General features: G+C 35.6%; 1 protein-coding gene across 1 annotated transcript in view; it reads left to right on the top strand.

Moving 5' to 3' along the window:
• LOC148947629 (uncharacterized) overlaps positions 1 to 17,147 on the top strand; it is a 91,333-nt gene that overhangs the window by 7,901 nt on the left and 66,285 nt on the right. The gene's annotated exons all lie outside the window — the stretch shown is intronic.

Raw genomic sequence — 17,147 nt, forward strand, 5'->3', positions numbered from 1 at the left:
TTGAATAGGTTGTGTAGAGTACAGTTTTCATAGGAGAGAGCATCACCGGCATTTTGAGTTGTATTATCTTACTTTTTCTTCACCACAAAATTTAAATCAATAAATGTTGACGACAAATCAATGAAATAGTCTTAATTGGAAAATATTTGAAATTGTATATATTACTATAGTTGGTGTTGATTGTGAAATTTTTCAAAGTAGACATACTTTACACTGACATCAACATTTTCATAATAGAAAAGATTCAATTAGGACCAGATTGATGGATATGATTCATTGTGGTGGAGATAATTCATCTTAAGAGAAGAAATCGTTCTTTGATCTAACAATTTTTTTCTTTTTATTTTTCTTCTTCTGTTGCTTATTGGACTTCGTTGTTTTATTTCTCAAAGTCCTTGTTGATGTCCTTTTCTTCCAGCCTGGGTGGAGACTGATGAGTGAATGACGCGAACGCATCCTTTTCAATCCCTCCCCATTTTTCCGAGATTTCAATTGCTTACCAACGGCTCTTCCTGAAGATCTAATATTTTCCTTAACACTCTCCTTGAAATTCTTGCCCGACCCCCAGTCCTGTAGTGTGGAGGCAGCAAAATTTGATGCAGCAGGTACAAGATATTTTCTGGCAAGGGGTTGTGCAAAACGAAATAGCCTAGCAAACCAGCTACCAAGACCATAGCCAGACATTGTAGTACGCCCTTCTTAGTAGTCCAATCCATGGCCTATTTGACGTGGACTCGAAGCACCAACATAACAGTCAATATCGGGACAGATAAATTGAATTCTTCTAGTATTCATTTTTTAGGTGATTGTAGAGTCGTCATTGAAACTGGGTCGAAAATGATAAGTAATCCGAGTTGAGCCTTTTGAAATTGCTAGAGAATCACCTAATTCGGTTCTTAGTGTTAACTGACAGAGTTCCAAATAGAAAGTGTTTACGGGAATATACTGAAGATGCTTTATATTGTAGTGGTGAACATGTTCTTGATTGGTTTTTCGTTCAAAAACTCGTAGGAGGGGAACATTTGAATTAACAACCCGAGATGTTTCCACAAATGAAGCGTAGAGAAATATACAAGTGTCCGTGGAGAAGGCAGGTGGGTAGTCAGCAAAAATGAAATTAGTGTTTCCAGCACTTCTACCATTGATTATATTGAGCTTAAAGCCAAGAATATCCTTTAGGTTATCATTGAGAATAACTTTTTCATTGGCAATGGGTGAACTAATGTAGATCTTGCCCTCCTCCTTTGAATAGTTGAAATGAAAAGCTCCTTTTTTATGAGCAGAAATTCTTTTATTGATAGTACGACATAAATCATTCATGCAGGTGAGCTCCTCGTAGGGTAATTCAACATATGGATAATCCATCCAATTGATTTTTTGAATTTGTTATTGATCACCTGGTGGTGGCGGCCAATCATAGGGTCTAATTTTTATTTCATATTTACGATCCTTTCTCAGGATGTCATAGGTATTTTTGAGAATACAGTCGACAAGATCCACTTCATATGCACCGTCAAATTTGACGGCGGGTGAGAGTTTTGTCCAAAAATCACTTGTCGTATTCAAGTCATTGTAGAGAGAATTGGAAACGTTGGACATGAAAGTTACATAGACATCATTGGGCATTGTCAATATCTTCAACCCTGATCCAAGAATCAAAATCGGAGTTGCATCCTAGCCACCGAAAAAGTAACTGTTTCTTACCCCTGCGAGTAAGTCTCTTTAATATCTTTTCAATTTGATAGATTTCACTGGCATTTTTAACTTTTTGTAGTTCTTAGTCATAACAGCCGCCGAGAATCTCCTCATCTTTGGTATCACGCAGGCGATAAGTTTTCGGTTTAGTGTCTAGGATCTTTGCCACATTAAAAAGTTCTGTGGACCACAAGTAAGTCCCCTTTTCAAAAACATTAGTTGTTCTATTAATTCGAACGGTATCACCAACATTGAATTTATTTTTCATTTTCTTGACAGCCGACGATTTATTGGAATACGGTTTAAGAAAGGTGTCTATTGTATTATGATCAGAATGATGAACTTCCGTTGGTGTAGAGTTGGACAATGATCAATGAGGTCGCTGATTATAAATCAACATGATTTTATCAAGATTTTGAATAAAAGCTAATGTATTTTTTACTGCACAATATCTTTAAGCTGAAATTCGACTCGTTCTTATCAGTCTATTGATAAGTTCAGTATTTATATGACGGTGAGGATGATAAAGCATTGTACTATATTTATCTACTACTTTCTCACCATTAGGATTAACAAATTTACTACCGCAATCGGTTTGAATTTTTTTAATGCATATCCTGTTGGAGAATAATTTCAATGGCCTGAGCAACTTCAGCACCTCTCTTTGATTGCAGTAGAATTGCATTTGCATAACGACTATAAACACTGATTGCAAGTAGAATGTACTTGTAGAGTGTATTGTGATGTCTTTGAAGATCATCTAGAGTGATGAGATCTGTTTGTATTATATGCAATGGGTAAAAGGCTTTAGTTTTTCGATATTGATTGGCACAAAGTCTATGATTTCTATGCAGAGTGTAACTTGATTCATTTTGTAGATATTCTTGTACACTTTTAGTGCGAACACCAGTGACTTTGGAAAGAGTGGTGGGGGAACTTAAACTCCCCGCCTCACCAATATTTTCATAAACACCTTTCAGAACTTCAACCATTTTGAACGTAAACACGTTGTGTAACGACCGCTACTCTTTTGTATACTGGCCGTTGGTGGTGACGTTGACTTGATACGTCTTCGCTTTTGTCTAGCTATCAGCGGTTTGCTAGTATTTTCCAAAACTGATTTAAAATCTTCTTTTTCAAGTTCATTTTTTAATGCTGTCAATGTTGTTGTTGTTGTTGTTGTTGTTGATGATGATGACTATGGTGCACTTTATTTATTATTTTTTGAATTTGTCTATTGGCAATAATACTTTTGGGGAAGTTTAATGTATTTTTAAAGCTGTATATATGAGTGTCAAATGATAATAGTCCTTTACGATTTGTTACCATATCATAGATTAAATCAAGTAGATTATATCTCTTGCCCCGAATTATAATCCCTGTCCCATTGCTCTCAACTTGAATGTGATCACTTTCCAAGAGATAGGCTAGAAGTCGTGTTAATTTTTCAAGATATTAGTGGGGGATTAGATTTACAATTTTAAATACAATCGAATCCATGTCCTCCTTCTTCAATTGTGTTCCAGCAGCAGCAGCAGAATCCTGAGGAGGTGATTCTTTTTTTGGGTCAGCAGCAGCAGCAGCAGTGCGCTTCGACTGATAGGACTTGTGTTTGTCCACTCGGCGAGGTGCATCTTGAAGTAAAAGCAGTTTTTTATCATCCTCAATATTTTCATTGTCAAGAAATTTACTCAGATTGTTCTCAAAGTGTTCGACGGCTGAGAGAGCGAGTTCTATTGGCGTCAATTTATAGGGTTTTTCCATTCTCTCTCTCTCTCTCTCTCTTTAGAGAAAACTGTTTACAAGTCCTGTAATTATTGGCAGTAAAAGTTTGAAAAAGCTAACGCCCACCTGAAGAAGACGTTTCTTTTTGAAATTCTTTCATTTCTTTTTAGAGGCCAATGTACGTACAATTGAAATATTTTGCTTTTCCTGTTGCTTAAATACTTCTGGCAGTTAAACATTAACCTCGATCAAATTTAAAAAAAGTTAGGATATTAGATTAATGAAATCATTGTCAATACCGTGTTTGAGTATTGCTTTCCCAAGATGAAGTTTTGAAGTGCTTAAAACTGAAAACGATGTCTATTTTCATGTAGTTTCTTCAGTGTCATGTTAGCAGCTAATATATCTTTTTACGGTTCATAGGGAGATATACTGTATTATTATTTTCGAAATCATCTCGGTCTACAGGCAGATCCTGCGTAGTATTTTGATTAAGATACAATTGGATGTATCCGTAGGGTCTATTAGTTACCCGATTATATGCTGAGAGCAGAAATTTTGGGGCCCCCGGATAGATTTATTTATTGAGAGTCATTAGCGAGCTAAAATCACGAACAACTCTGTAGATGATATAGTAGGTGCAGTTCAATGCAAGTGTTCGCATACATTTGCTCTGATGAAGGAGATTGTGTAGAACCAGAGTAACGGAAATCTGTTCATGATGAGAGTAAACACTGAACAGTTGTAGCATGTCCTGGGACCATTGTTCAATAGATTCAGCCAGATCGTCAATGATCAACCAAGAGTTTTGTTCAATAATGCTGAAAACATCAAGTCCCTGGATGAATTGTATCTGCACCAACCCCAAGGTGGTGGGGGCAATCTCTTTTATTTTATCATATGACTCCTGCCAAATACTATAGCAAAAGTAGATTTTTTTCGGTTTTTCCACAAACATTTTATCACAATTTTTAATTATTTTAGTTAAGAGTGTTGTTTTGCCCGACATTGACGGTCCAGACAGAAACGATCTGAATGGTGTTTTAAATTGATACATGTTCCCTTCAACAGTTCACCTGGACAACTAACTGTAGACTATCGCCGTCTAATGACTAAATAATTTCCCTATTACTACTACTAATACTACTACTACTCCGTTCAAGAATAATAACTAGAAGAAGAAGAATAAAGAATAATATTTTCTTTTATTATATACATAAAAAAGGGTGACAATACTTAAAAAAAAAAAATACTACATTGAAAAAGGCACATTAAACATGAATAAAAAACAATACACTTTTTTTTAATTTATTTATAATAAAAAATACAACATTTAAATAGCCACTAGAAAAAAAAACACTTAAATAAATACACTTTTTTTTCTGTTTATTTATTTATAAAAAAATACAACATTTATTGGACTAATGTGCACACACACACACTTGTGAAATAATATCATACACTTTTACTTACAACATTTTAAATTTTGGGGTCCCCCCTCCCCCCCCGGGGGGCGGCCGCTGCGGCGGCCGGGGCCGGGAAGCGCCGGGCGCCGGGGGCCCGCTGCGGTGGGCCCGGGCCAAAGCCGGCATTAAATACTTGAAATTGATCTGCCTTGCAAACACACACACATTGAAAATTGATTGTGATAGAAAAAAAAAGAATTAAAAAAAAACCTAATTACCCAAAAAAAAAAAAAAAAAAAAAAACTCCCACCCAATTTATACTTTTTTTTCTAGTGAATTTAAGTTAATTTTTTTTAGACCGAGTTGTTTTCTGTACTCTTTAAATTAAACACGGGCAGTAATTAAATAAATACCGTGTGGTAGTACCATCACAACATCCTCAAGTACATATACTTTGTCCGATATGGCAGACATGGCGTTTTTCTCAACTCTAACTGTGTAGTTTTTAAATTGTAAAGAGCGAATCGCCATGACTTTCGCCCTTGGCACTAAACTACGTTCTACACAGTTTTTATACACACTCATGTCGAAATTATTTTTTACAAAGTGTGTAGGTACCCCCTTGCAAACTTGTTTGATATCCTTGCCGTGCGTTTCCACACAGTATACCTTCGGTCCAGGAAACACACCATTGGATATCAGATCGCTACCCGTTTCAGATTTTAACATTAACAATTGATTTGGGGCCTGGCGTTTCACTAGCTCTGGGTAGAGGGATTCGTCCCAGTTAGTGTAGTCCATTCGTGAGCTAATGTACTCGCTATTTTCCAAATCATTCAATAGATTTTCACTTTTGACTTTTAACAGGAGTGAATCAGTGTCCCCGTAGTACACTTGAACTTGTCCCTCAATCGGTCACTGTACCTTGCATACATTATAATAAAACGACAAAATAAGTATCTTGGATATTTCAGTTATTGCACTTCCGCCTGCAATATTTTTATTTAATACAATGTTTGTTTTCTTGCGATGTAAGAGCACCATATTAGAGTCTATGATTGTGAATGATGTGAAGTTTGGATCCGCAATGATTCAAGCACAATCTTTGGGGTTGGTTACAATGTCAAATCGACTTCTGTGTCGTATGCTCTCGCACATTTAACCGAAATTTGAGTTCAAAATGAGTTTATAGACTTCTTTTTCAACTTTTGCTTTCGCTTGTGAACACTTACTGACAAAGGTGTCAATAAACGTTTTCATGTAAGGCGTTTGATCAAATTTGAGGGCTCTATGAATCTTTGTGACCTTGAAACCATTGGACACCATCCATTTCAATAGCACGTGATGAACAACGATATTCTGTTTCGGGTTGAGGTCGGCAATTAGTTTTTGTTTTGAAGGTACCCAGTGCATACTCCCATCCTCTACTAAAGATAAATTGTAGGGGCTCAGAGAGTCCCTACCCACCGGTCTATTTATGCACGGAAAAAAAAAGTCTTTTAGCAAGTCATGAATGGCCATGGGTATTTCACCGTCAATTTCAAAAAAACATCCCTGTGCCCCATTTTCCTCAACACTGGCAATGTCGGAGAAATTCAAAGCAAAGGGATTGTCAAGCCATTTATAATTGTCACACGGAAAACAGTAGTTAGGCATTGTCTATGGGTAAATATAATTCATATCCAAAAAAACTGCGTCCGAGTTTTCATCGGTGTGCTGTCCACTCAGATTAGTTTTCATGGTACGATCTCCGTGAAAATCATACCCACCCCTCATTTATCTCTCTACAAAAAGATGCTGATCCACATTGGCGATCAGAGCTATTTATTCTTTGCTGATTTTAATTATCAAGTCCATCACCAAATGGGGAGTGGAAAAATAATAACCTAAATCCAACCCAAATTCCCCATAGATTTTATCCGTATTTTTGCACACAATGTCCAGAAGAGTGAGTACGTCACTGGCCAAGTAAAGTTTACAATAATCCCACCCATTTTTACACCCACCCTTTGCCCAAACCCTCATAGCAAATTCGTAGTCGCTAGTAGCGCCCTCACTCTCAGTAAGAGAATTGTAAAAAGCTTCAATGGGCGGTAGTGACCCCTCATCTAGCCTCGAGCCCGAGTTGTAATAATCATATGGATATATACCCTTACACGTTAATAAATCATACATTTCATCATCGGGGACGCGCTGTTTGAGGAGGGGGAAGCTATCAAAATTGTCACTTTTCTGCACCTGAATCAATTGACTTAAAGATTTGGGTAAGAAGCTTAAAGAGTCTAAAAAACGGATTTTATTCAGGCATGTGTTACCCTTCTAAACTATTTTCCACATGAATTCTAGAAGAAGTAGCTTCTCCCATGATTTGGGTATGATATTATAAGAAAAAGAACAATCTCTACATGCGTTATCTACAACACATCCCTTGGCAATGTTGGCCAACGCCGGTAGAACAAACTAAGTCGTAATTGGAATTGTGTATAAAAACAGGTACGAAATATTGTTGTCTAACGTTTAAATTGCATGACTGGTGTGCTACCCCTCTAAGGTTACTCCCTCCCGATGTAATTTCCTGCCACAAATGATCATGGTCGATCAACTTCCTCCTCCCCCATTCCCAAAACCATCATCAAATTCCCTCTTGCAAACCCAACACATATTACGAATTTTAATGGCCACTATGTCATATGGTGATAGGAGCATAGGATAGTATGTATAACGAAGGCGCAAAATTGCACCGTTCGCTGTTTTGAGTTGACTGACCAATGCCGAGCGCATGCAGTCATCACCGTCACTCAACATCTCAACTACCTCCAGCACTTGCATGGTATTATTGGAATCTCGTTGTGCGTGAGCGTAAGAGACCCCTATGGCTTCATGTATTTTAACACGAATGAATTTGGCGGATCGCACACGTCTGTCAGCTTAGCTTCGGAGTGGTACTTGATCTTATTGCTCTATAGTAGCGTGTTTTGGAAATTTTTGAAATGTAAGATCACTTTATTTCCGCTTACCGTCTCCAGAGCCTTGTATACATGACGTTTACAGTGCTTAATGTGATGCTTTAAATTTAAATCAGCTCGAAGTCTGGAGAGGCATGTTGGACAGTAATAACGTACATTCCGATTTTTACCCTCACTTAGAACCCTACTAATATCCGTAATTGGATTGAAATGACCAATTGAATTGGAGTCTGTGGGTTGGGTGTATAGAAGCCACACCCAATATTCTACTGATTCAATTGAAGGAGCCCGCACGGGAAATAACACACCCTTCTTATCGGAACGCTGACCCTCTTCAAAGGTTGGTTCATACTGTAGCACCGTGACACCAATCGTTAAATGTGCATTAGCCCGCTCAAAAATATCTAGTCCTTTTAGTGTCACGGGAAATTGACCATTTAAACAATTAAAATTTACTTTTGGAGGACTTTGAACCCTCCCTACCAGTAACTGCCATTTTATCCAACTTCTTCTTAGAGGCATTATTGCGCGGAGGTCTGTATGCCGCAATTAAAAAAGCATACTTGAAACACTGCAGCCTCATATCGAAACAGATTCGTTGTATTCCCCTACCCCGCTCCAACTCTGAATGATATTTTGATTCAATTGCCCTCTCCTCATGCCCACCTCTTACAATAAATTACTTTTTAAATCTACAAATTTTAACATTTAAACTTTCAATAAATACAACCACGGATCCACTACACCCCTCGGGACAATTTTACCACTTAATTTAAATTCAAGTAGCCCCATATAGAAAAACCACCCCATAATTCGATAAATGCGGGTGTATTGCCAACATCTCTGTGTGCAAGTATTTCGAATACATCTCACCCGCACTTTCATTAGAAAAAAATATTTTTAGTGCTATTTATGCTTTTAAACTGACCCCAACCCCCCACACTCCCGTTTGTTGTTCAAGAATGGCTTGAATCTTATCAGTATATGAATGTGTAATGGCCAGGTGATCTGTTATTATATCCTCCGACACTAGAGAGTTGAAAGGGTCACCGTATTTGGCGCTGTAGACCAATATGTGATGCAAGGCAGAGTTGGAGAGAAAAAAATCCGGAAGAGGGGATACTGTTGCTGTTGTATTACTACTTCTATCTATAGCATTAAGTGGAATGGTGGCGGGTGACAGGGAATTGTCAATAACACCACTCCCAGTCTGTTCAATCATATTGGGGGGATGTGGCATGAGGTCCCCTAGCACATATTCCAAGGTGTTTGGGGACAATTGGTCGAGCCAGCCTGTATTGTCTTCTGATGGAATTTTGTTATGAGGACCCGGTTCAGATTTACTTGTAACATCACCTAAATATTCACGCATGAAACTATCTGTCCACCCCGGATCCTCAAGCATGTCAATATCACATCTTAAGTCATCCAGGCTGGCCATTTCCCCAAAAACATCGTTAAGGAAGCCTCTTTGCCACTCCAAATTCTCTAGAACCAGTGTAGCTTCATCCCTGAACTCTACTAGTGGTGACAGAATTGGTAATGTAAATATACTCGCTTCATCACTCAGTGGTGTTGCTGGTGGTGCTATATTTTTAATCTGTAGAAAAAAAAATGTTATTTTTTATGTAAATTTTTTATAGTTAATAAACTTTGTCAATTTCTCATAGTCATTGTCCCACTATCACCACCACCACCACCTGAACAATTAAAATAATAATAAAAAAATTTACATTGCCTTATGTATTTCATAGTATCAACTGAACATGTTAAAAAATATATATTTTTTTTTTTTTTTTTTTTTAGTCAGGAAAATGTGGTCTTTTTCTTTGAAGGGTAAGGTAGAAAAATAAAATGATAAAAAAAAACTAATGGTTTTATTCCAAAAATTTTTTTTAAAAATAAAAATGCAAAATATGGGTCCAATTCGATTGTTTGAGCCTCTTCATTATAATTCTCAATGAAATTTGACCATCGTTCAAACGCTTGTTAATAATTAAATAAAAAAAAACAAATTTTTTTCAACTGAAAGTAAGGAGAAACACTAAAACTTAAAATGAACCAGAATTATTACTTATCTGAGGGGGGTTCCCTCCTCCTCAACACTCCACTGTTCAAACTAAGTTCAAATTTTTTTGCAGTTCTTTAAAAATGACCCCTGACTAAAGAAGATCACTGACTTAGAATCAATAAATCTGTTGATGGAAATAAACAACCTGTAGTGTAAAGAGTGAGGTACTGACGAAGGGGAGAACCACCTCATCTACGACCTAATTTATGTTCTTTTTAAGTTTTAAAGTTTCTCCTTACTTTCAGTTGAAAAACTTTCAACTGAAAGTTTTATTTATTTAAACTAGTTTCTAGTTTAAATTTTACTTTAAAATTTAGTTTCTTATCGTTTTTAAATAGTGCTGGGAAATCCGACACCACCTACATATAAAATTTCTCTTCCCCCATGAAAAATTCCTCCTGGGAGAGATCCTACCCCTTAACTCCCTCCCCCCACCCCTCCCTCGAACCCAACAAAACAAATAACACGGCGGTATGCTTACCCAAACACAAATCTCTAATAAAAACAAAGGTCAACCAAAAAAAATTCAGTCCTCCCCCCGGGTCAGTGAGGTATTAAATCATCTTCAGACAGATTTATTAGTTTTTTTTTAATAAATATGGCAATTTCAAACTTTTAATCCGATGGCTTTGCGAAAAAATGATCCTAGGAGGGGGCTTAGTTGCCGTCCAAATCCTTAGGTCACTTAAAAAGGACACTAGAACTTTTAATTTCTATTTGAATGAGAACTCTCTCAATATTCTAGGACCTCTGGGTCAATACAGTCACCCCTGAAAAAAAAACAAATAAACACGCATCCTGATAAAAAAAATTAATGGTTTTATTCCAAAAATTTTTTAAAATAAAAATGTAAAATATGGGTCCAATTCGATTTTTTGAGTCTCTTCATTATAATTCTCAATGAAATTTTACCATCGTTCAACTAACACTGTCGTCCCTAGAAACATGCGGTCCACGGCGCAAGTTTTTGGTAAGGAACCCACGCTATTTGCTGTGGAGGGTTATAACGTCCAAATACTCTATATTCGCCAGTTTCTTTTGCCCCCATCGGTCTTTCAGGTTGACCGGGGATAATTAAATTCTAGTAAGAGAGACAAACTTTTTTCTCCATCCATATCCGCAATTAAAGTGCAATTAAAATGTTGGATGGTCCTTTTTTAGAACCTTCCTCCCCTCCCCTGCCCCTCCTCCCCTCCCCTCTCCCGGGGAGGACCCTTGGGAACCGGAAGCTTCCTTCGATGTAGGAGGATCGATACCCTTTCGAGTTGGGGGGGGGTATCGGACTTCAAAACACTGTTCAAATAGAACAGCCTCAAATTCTTTCTTGAAAACACCTAAGTGTTTCAATGAAATGACCAAAAACGGGTTCGCCCAAATAATGTTTCTTGACATTGCTGTGAAGACATATTTGGAAATTATCAAAAAACCTTTTTTCCTGTGTAAATTGCTTATCGAAGATAGACATCTGGTTATTTAAAGTCCACTTTGCAAGAGACCCACTTAGAATTCAAATCTGATTAAAAAGCGATGGTAGATCTGATAAGTAGCGGATGAATGCAAATGTATTGGCTAAAATATATCATTTTAAACATGCGCCCCAAATTTGTAGTATCGAATCGTTTTCGTTTTTTTTTTTCAAAAATTTTTTTTTTTTCTAAAATGTATATTTGTATTATTTCATTATAATTCATCTTGGTTAGAAGTTACGAGGTAAGGTTTTTTTTTTTTTGTTATAGAAATTCGTGAAAGTAATTACTTTATATACCGCTAATTGGTGTAACTAAAGAAATATAAAAAGGTCTTAGAATCAAATTTTAAGTTTTTACTCATCAAAAGAGCTGCGCTTGAGAAACTTTACATTATATTTGAAAATAGGGATAGAAAAAAAAAATCATGTATTTAATTAAAAATTCTGACTGGGCTTCTATATCTGAACTCCTTGGCAAAACTTGAAGGGGGTCAAGCTCACAATCTTCAGTAGGCTGAGCTGCGGCATTATATAAAGCAGTCCATTCCCTTTTCAAGTTCCTTCCAGCTGACATGGAGCTAACACTGGGGTCAGAGGACCCTGTCATTAAAAGATTCATGGCCAGTGGCTGGTCCAGGTCGTGTGTAGTTCTAGCAGCGAATTTGATAAGTGATGGTCTTGCAGCTTGCATTAATATACCTTCTCTATATCTTGCCTTCTTTTCAGAGGGGGGGTATTGAATGGTTACACTAAATTTAAAAAAAAAGGGTGAAATCTAACATGAAAAAAAATTAATTGTGGGTTTTGAAAATAATTAATTTTATTTTTTTAGTTTGAAGTATTTTAAAACATTTTTTTTTTTCAATATAGATAATCAATTTTTAAAAAAAACCCATAAAAATGTTAACTGAAAATTATAAAAATAACACCGTAAATGCTAACTGGACTGGATGTATTTTCAAAAACACCCCTAAAAAAAAAAGAAAAAAAAAGCTCTCGTAATCTAAAACATTAAATTGAAAAATTTATTTTTTTAAGATCAAAAAAAAAAAATGCTGATAAGTATAAAATTAACAGTATTTATATTTTAAGGAAATAATTTCTTCCTTAACTTAATGACAAGACAATTTCTTTTTTTATTATAATAATGAGAAAATTTTTTACTCACAAGAAATTGCTTTGAATTATCCATTTTCTATGTAAACTCTTACGAAAAATGTCAGTTGTGTTATGTTCCATAAACTATTCGAAACTTTTGAAGAATCTAATTGAAACTTGTATATATACAAAAAATAATTGGCATCTAAAAAAGATACACTGGTTTTTTCCGACACGGATTTAACCTAAAAAAAAAAATCGTATATCATGAAATAGAAATTCAGTTAATTGTGTCAGAAAAAACTTGAACCAGAACAGATTATACCCAACCTGTTTGGTAAGGGCGCGTACGCAAAGTATATACCTTCAAGCAAATTCTATATGATATTTCAAATTACTATAGCTTCTAGAGAAATGATACCTCTTTGCAAATGACCCTGGTAACCCAATTACTTGAAAATATACACACATAACCATGCCTCAGGCGTATATTTGCGTGTATATTTTAAACCTTTATATGACTTACTACTTAGGAACATGCTTATCTGTGTGAGCCTTAGGTTGCTTGATGCTGCAGTCAGTTGTTAGTAGTAGTAGTATTATTATTTTAGAAATGTATAATCTGGCATGCTTTTTAGTGTGCAGCTGAATGGGCCCAGTTTGAACTTCCTTAGGGTGGAAGGTAAGGGATATATGATCATGGCCAGACATCGGAGAAACCTCGATTCCTAACAACGACATACATTAAAATCATGCCTGCTTGCCGTCATAGTTTTTATTTCCTAAATATTTTAGACAAATACGACTTTATATGTACCCACTTAGTGACCCCAACCCATTGATTGGAAGTCCTGGGAAAAAGGGCAGTCACCTAAAGGAGAGAAAAGATGTTAGACCTGATTTTCACCCAAACCTCCTTCATGGAAAACATTCCGATTGTGATAAGGCTCAAATTGGTCATAAATAAGTAAATGATTATTATAGTAGTAGACAATTTAGAATATATTTTTACTATGTTGCGAACTTTGTCTAGTCCAAGCTTTTTCAGGGTGAGAGGCCCAGGATATATAATATTGGCTAAATTTCAACTGGAAAGAGGGTCTCTAGCAATAACATAGATCCAGAATTTTAAAACAAATTCGTTTTCAAAATGGACTAAAAAGTCCATTTTGAAAACTCCATAGCCCATGATTGCTGCAGGATTGTCTTCATTTTCTGGATTATTTTGAATTCAATTTCAGTCTGTATTTATCTCCTAAGCCTTCCCCACTTTTATACAAGCAGCCCTGGGAGTGAGAACGGACACCCATATAAGAAAGAACATGACATGACTCCACCGCGTTCCCTGAAAAACCGAAATTGTACAAAAACTGCAAGTGTTTCATAAAATTCAGAAAAATATGGTACTTTCTGGCACACAAAAAGACTAACTTATGTATGCATTTACTCCCATTAAACAATTTCGCTAGATCTTCCACTGGGAAAACATTTGTTGAAAACCATGTTAGTAAGGAAATAAATCTGAAATTCTAATAAGAAATGTTTTTTGAGTGTGCTCTGAATTCATTCATCTACAATCTGACTGGCCATGCACAAGCAGAAGTGATTGATTTCGTCTCATAGTTATCTATAATAATCATTGATTTATAGCCTATATATAGCCCAATTGGAGCTACTTCTAATTTCAAGTGTATTAAGAATAGTACCACATTAATCACTTTTCAATTAGCAATGAGTGTTTGATTTCATTGAGAATGAATATATAAACTAAGTTACTATTATAAAAAATCCGCCACTCCTCAATAAAAAATACATCAATCACCTAAAGCCCCTCTAATTCAGTCCCAGATACACCTTTAATTTATTATAAGTAATCTTTTGAATCGGGCTTGACAGACAAGGTCTGATGAAGACAAGGACTCCTGCCAACACTAAACAGTGGCCTTAGAAATGTTTTCTAAATTGGATGGCACAGGAGTTATAAAAGTATGTCATGTGCTTAGCTGTCTCATAAAAATCAAAGCTCGATTTGCGTTACTAGGGCAACAGGGAGCGTTGCAGTAAATCTTTGCCGGCTTCACCGCAAAAAGTGGTGTGGAAGCAACACCTTGATTTTGTTTTCTCACCATCGACTAGATGTTGTAGTTGTCAGCCCCTCAAAATTTTAAGTTTAGTATATCACAATTAGATTTTTCAAGAAAAAAACAGATACGCTCCATAAAAAAAACTCAAAATACGCCGTATTTCAAATACAGACTCTATCCCGTACATCCTGACACGCAATCAATGTTGTTAGGTTTTTAATGTACCATGTATACAATTAAATTTTTTATTACTTTACCTCAAAACATAAAGCCTAACATAGTCTAGCCTATACTTTTGCTTCTAAAATTGTAGCATGTAGCCTATAACTTAGACTACATTAGTTTGCCTAAAAAAATAACCCTTACTTATTCTTTTCTATGTAGATGAAAGTAAAAATCAATTATTTCTTTTATTTACCGAGTGATTGCCACATAAACACTTTACGAATAATTGTAAACCTTCATCAATGTATGGTATGCATTACTACGGTAATGCATTATATTTATAGTCACTGTGCAATCCCTTACGTGAAGATAAAATTTCCTTATCTTAGAACGTATTGAAAGCAAAGAAAAATGAACCAATTGGCATAAATATGCCTTTTTGTTGCTAGATATTTGAGAATACATATATTTATATAATCATCACTTGTTGGGTTGCAGTGAGGAAACGTTGGTCCTCCCTCTTCCTCCTGGATATGTCCTTTTCCTCCTCCGTTCAATCTGGTCCTCTCTCTTTCTCCTGGATGTGCAATTTTCCTCCTTGGTTCAAATTTCCAAGCTATATTAATTTTCAACAGAGAATATTGATAGAGAATCTGTGCCTCAGAGAAGTATTTACCAACAGTCAAAGGAATCTTCAACGTTATAAAAATACTTTGATCTTTTTTTTTCTTTTAATGCCACCTCCTCTCCTCTCAGTGGCACCAATAAAATATTAATAAAAAGAAAAAATTTTAAACATTTAATATGTTTATTTTTTATGTTTATTTTTTAATATGTACATGTTTATTTAAATAAAAATAAAAAATAAACATTCATACAAAAAAACTAAAATGCCACCTAAAACTCTTTGATCTTTTGGAGAAAGCAAATTTATTTAAGCATCTGGTTTAATTTTTTTTCTTTTTTGGGGGGGAGACTTAGTCGTATCATTAGTCTCAGAACACTTTATTTTTTTGCTAGACATAAATAGCTAAGTTGAACAATTTTGACTGCTTAAGTAATGGACACAATCAAGCCAGAGTAATAAATGTTGCAAAATCGTAATAGCTAATACAGTTTAAGAAGAACAATTTTTCTATTTCTTTTAAGTCCAAGGGGCAGAATCTTGTTATTTTAATATTAACTACAGTTTGTAGGATACAGACAATCTGAATGCGGAGATTCATAAAGTTAGTATATTTACCCTTATATATTAAGGGTGCATGGTCAAGAAAACTGAAGAGTTCACTGAGGGGTGTGACTGTTGTTCTGTTTATATTGTACAAGAGTGGATTGGACTGCAATCTACGTTTTGGAAAAAAGAACTACATAAGACGATTTCTCTCAAATTTGAAGATCTAAATATATTAGACGAGGTGGTTTAGTGCAAACCTCTTTTGCTGAAAGATGCTGAAAATTTGGGCCTGTAATTACTCATTTTAAGGCTTCAGGCCCTCCTTCGAACATCCACTGATCTTCGTTCAAACAGTTGAGGCTCAACTATACACTACTCTATTTAAATTAATGACTCCTCAAATGAACTTTCTCTGCAAAGTAAAAAAAAAGGCTCGATAATGTATTAAAAAAAAGGGCTGGATAGTTGTTACGGTGAATGTCCGCAAATTGGTCAATATTGACATTCACCGGTGAATGTCCGAAATAACTTTTTTTCTCCTTGGATTTCGTCACTGTTGCCAGTGATTTTTTTTTCAATTTAGTGCAAGGTTCGATGATGACACATTAGGTTAGATTAGATTAGGTTTGGTTAGACGAGGTTATGTTGGTTTAAATTAGGTTTTTAACTCATTTCTGGTATTTAGAACACAATTTAACCTACCCTAATCTAACTTAACCTAATCAAAACTAACATAATCCAACCTAATCTAACTTTTACCATCATAGGTTGCATAAGACTGAAAAGCTGACTAACCTAATCTAAACTAACATAATCTAACCTAACTTTAACTTTTACCATCATGGGTTGCATAAGACTGAAAAGGCTGACTCGCAAAGCTAATTGAATCGAAGCAGAGAAAATGAATTTGGAACATTCACCGGTGAATGTCGACGTTGACTAGATTTCGAAAATTCACTGTAACAGTTGTTACGGTGAATTCATTACCTTGAATCATTATAGCCATTGAAAGGCTATGTCAACAAGTTTTCAAAGATCTAAAATGATTGGCTATCTCATAAAATTTACTTGGTAGTAATTTCGCCCTATTTTGATCAAATTACATTGCCAAATTAGAGTAAGATACACAACGTTTGTGATTGCACTAATCGATTCTATCGATCAAAGAGAAATTTATGTATATCCTTTTTTATACGACAGCCGGAATTGTTATACCAGTATTTTTAGGGTACATACGTGTTATAGCGACCCCATCAAAGATGTGAAGTTAGGTTAATCATAATTGAATATACCAA

The sequence above is a fragment of the Artemia sp. Qi Xiang Cuo genome, chromosome 10 (genome assembly GCF_049724085.1).
Source record: "Artemia sp. Qi Xiang Cuo chromosome 10, ASM4972408v1, whole genome shotgun sequence".
NCBI lineage: Eukaryota > Metazoa > Arthropoda > Branchiopoda > Anostraca > Artemiidae > Artemia > Artemia sp. Qi Xiang Cuo.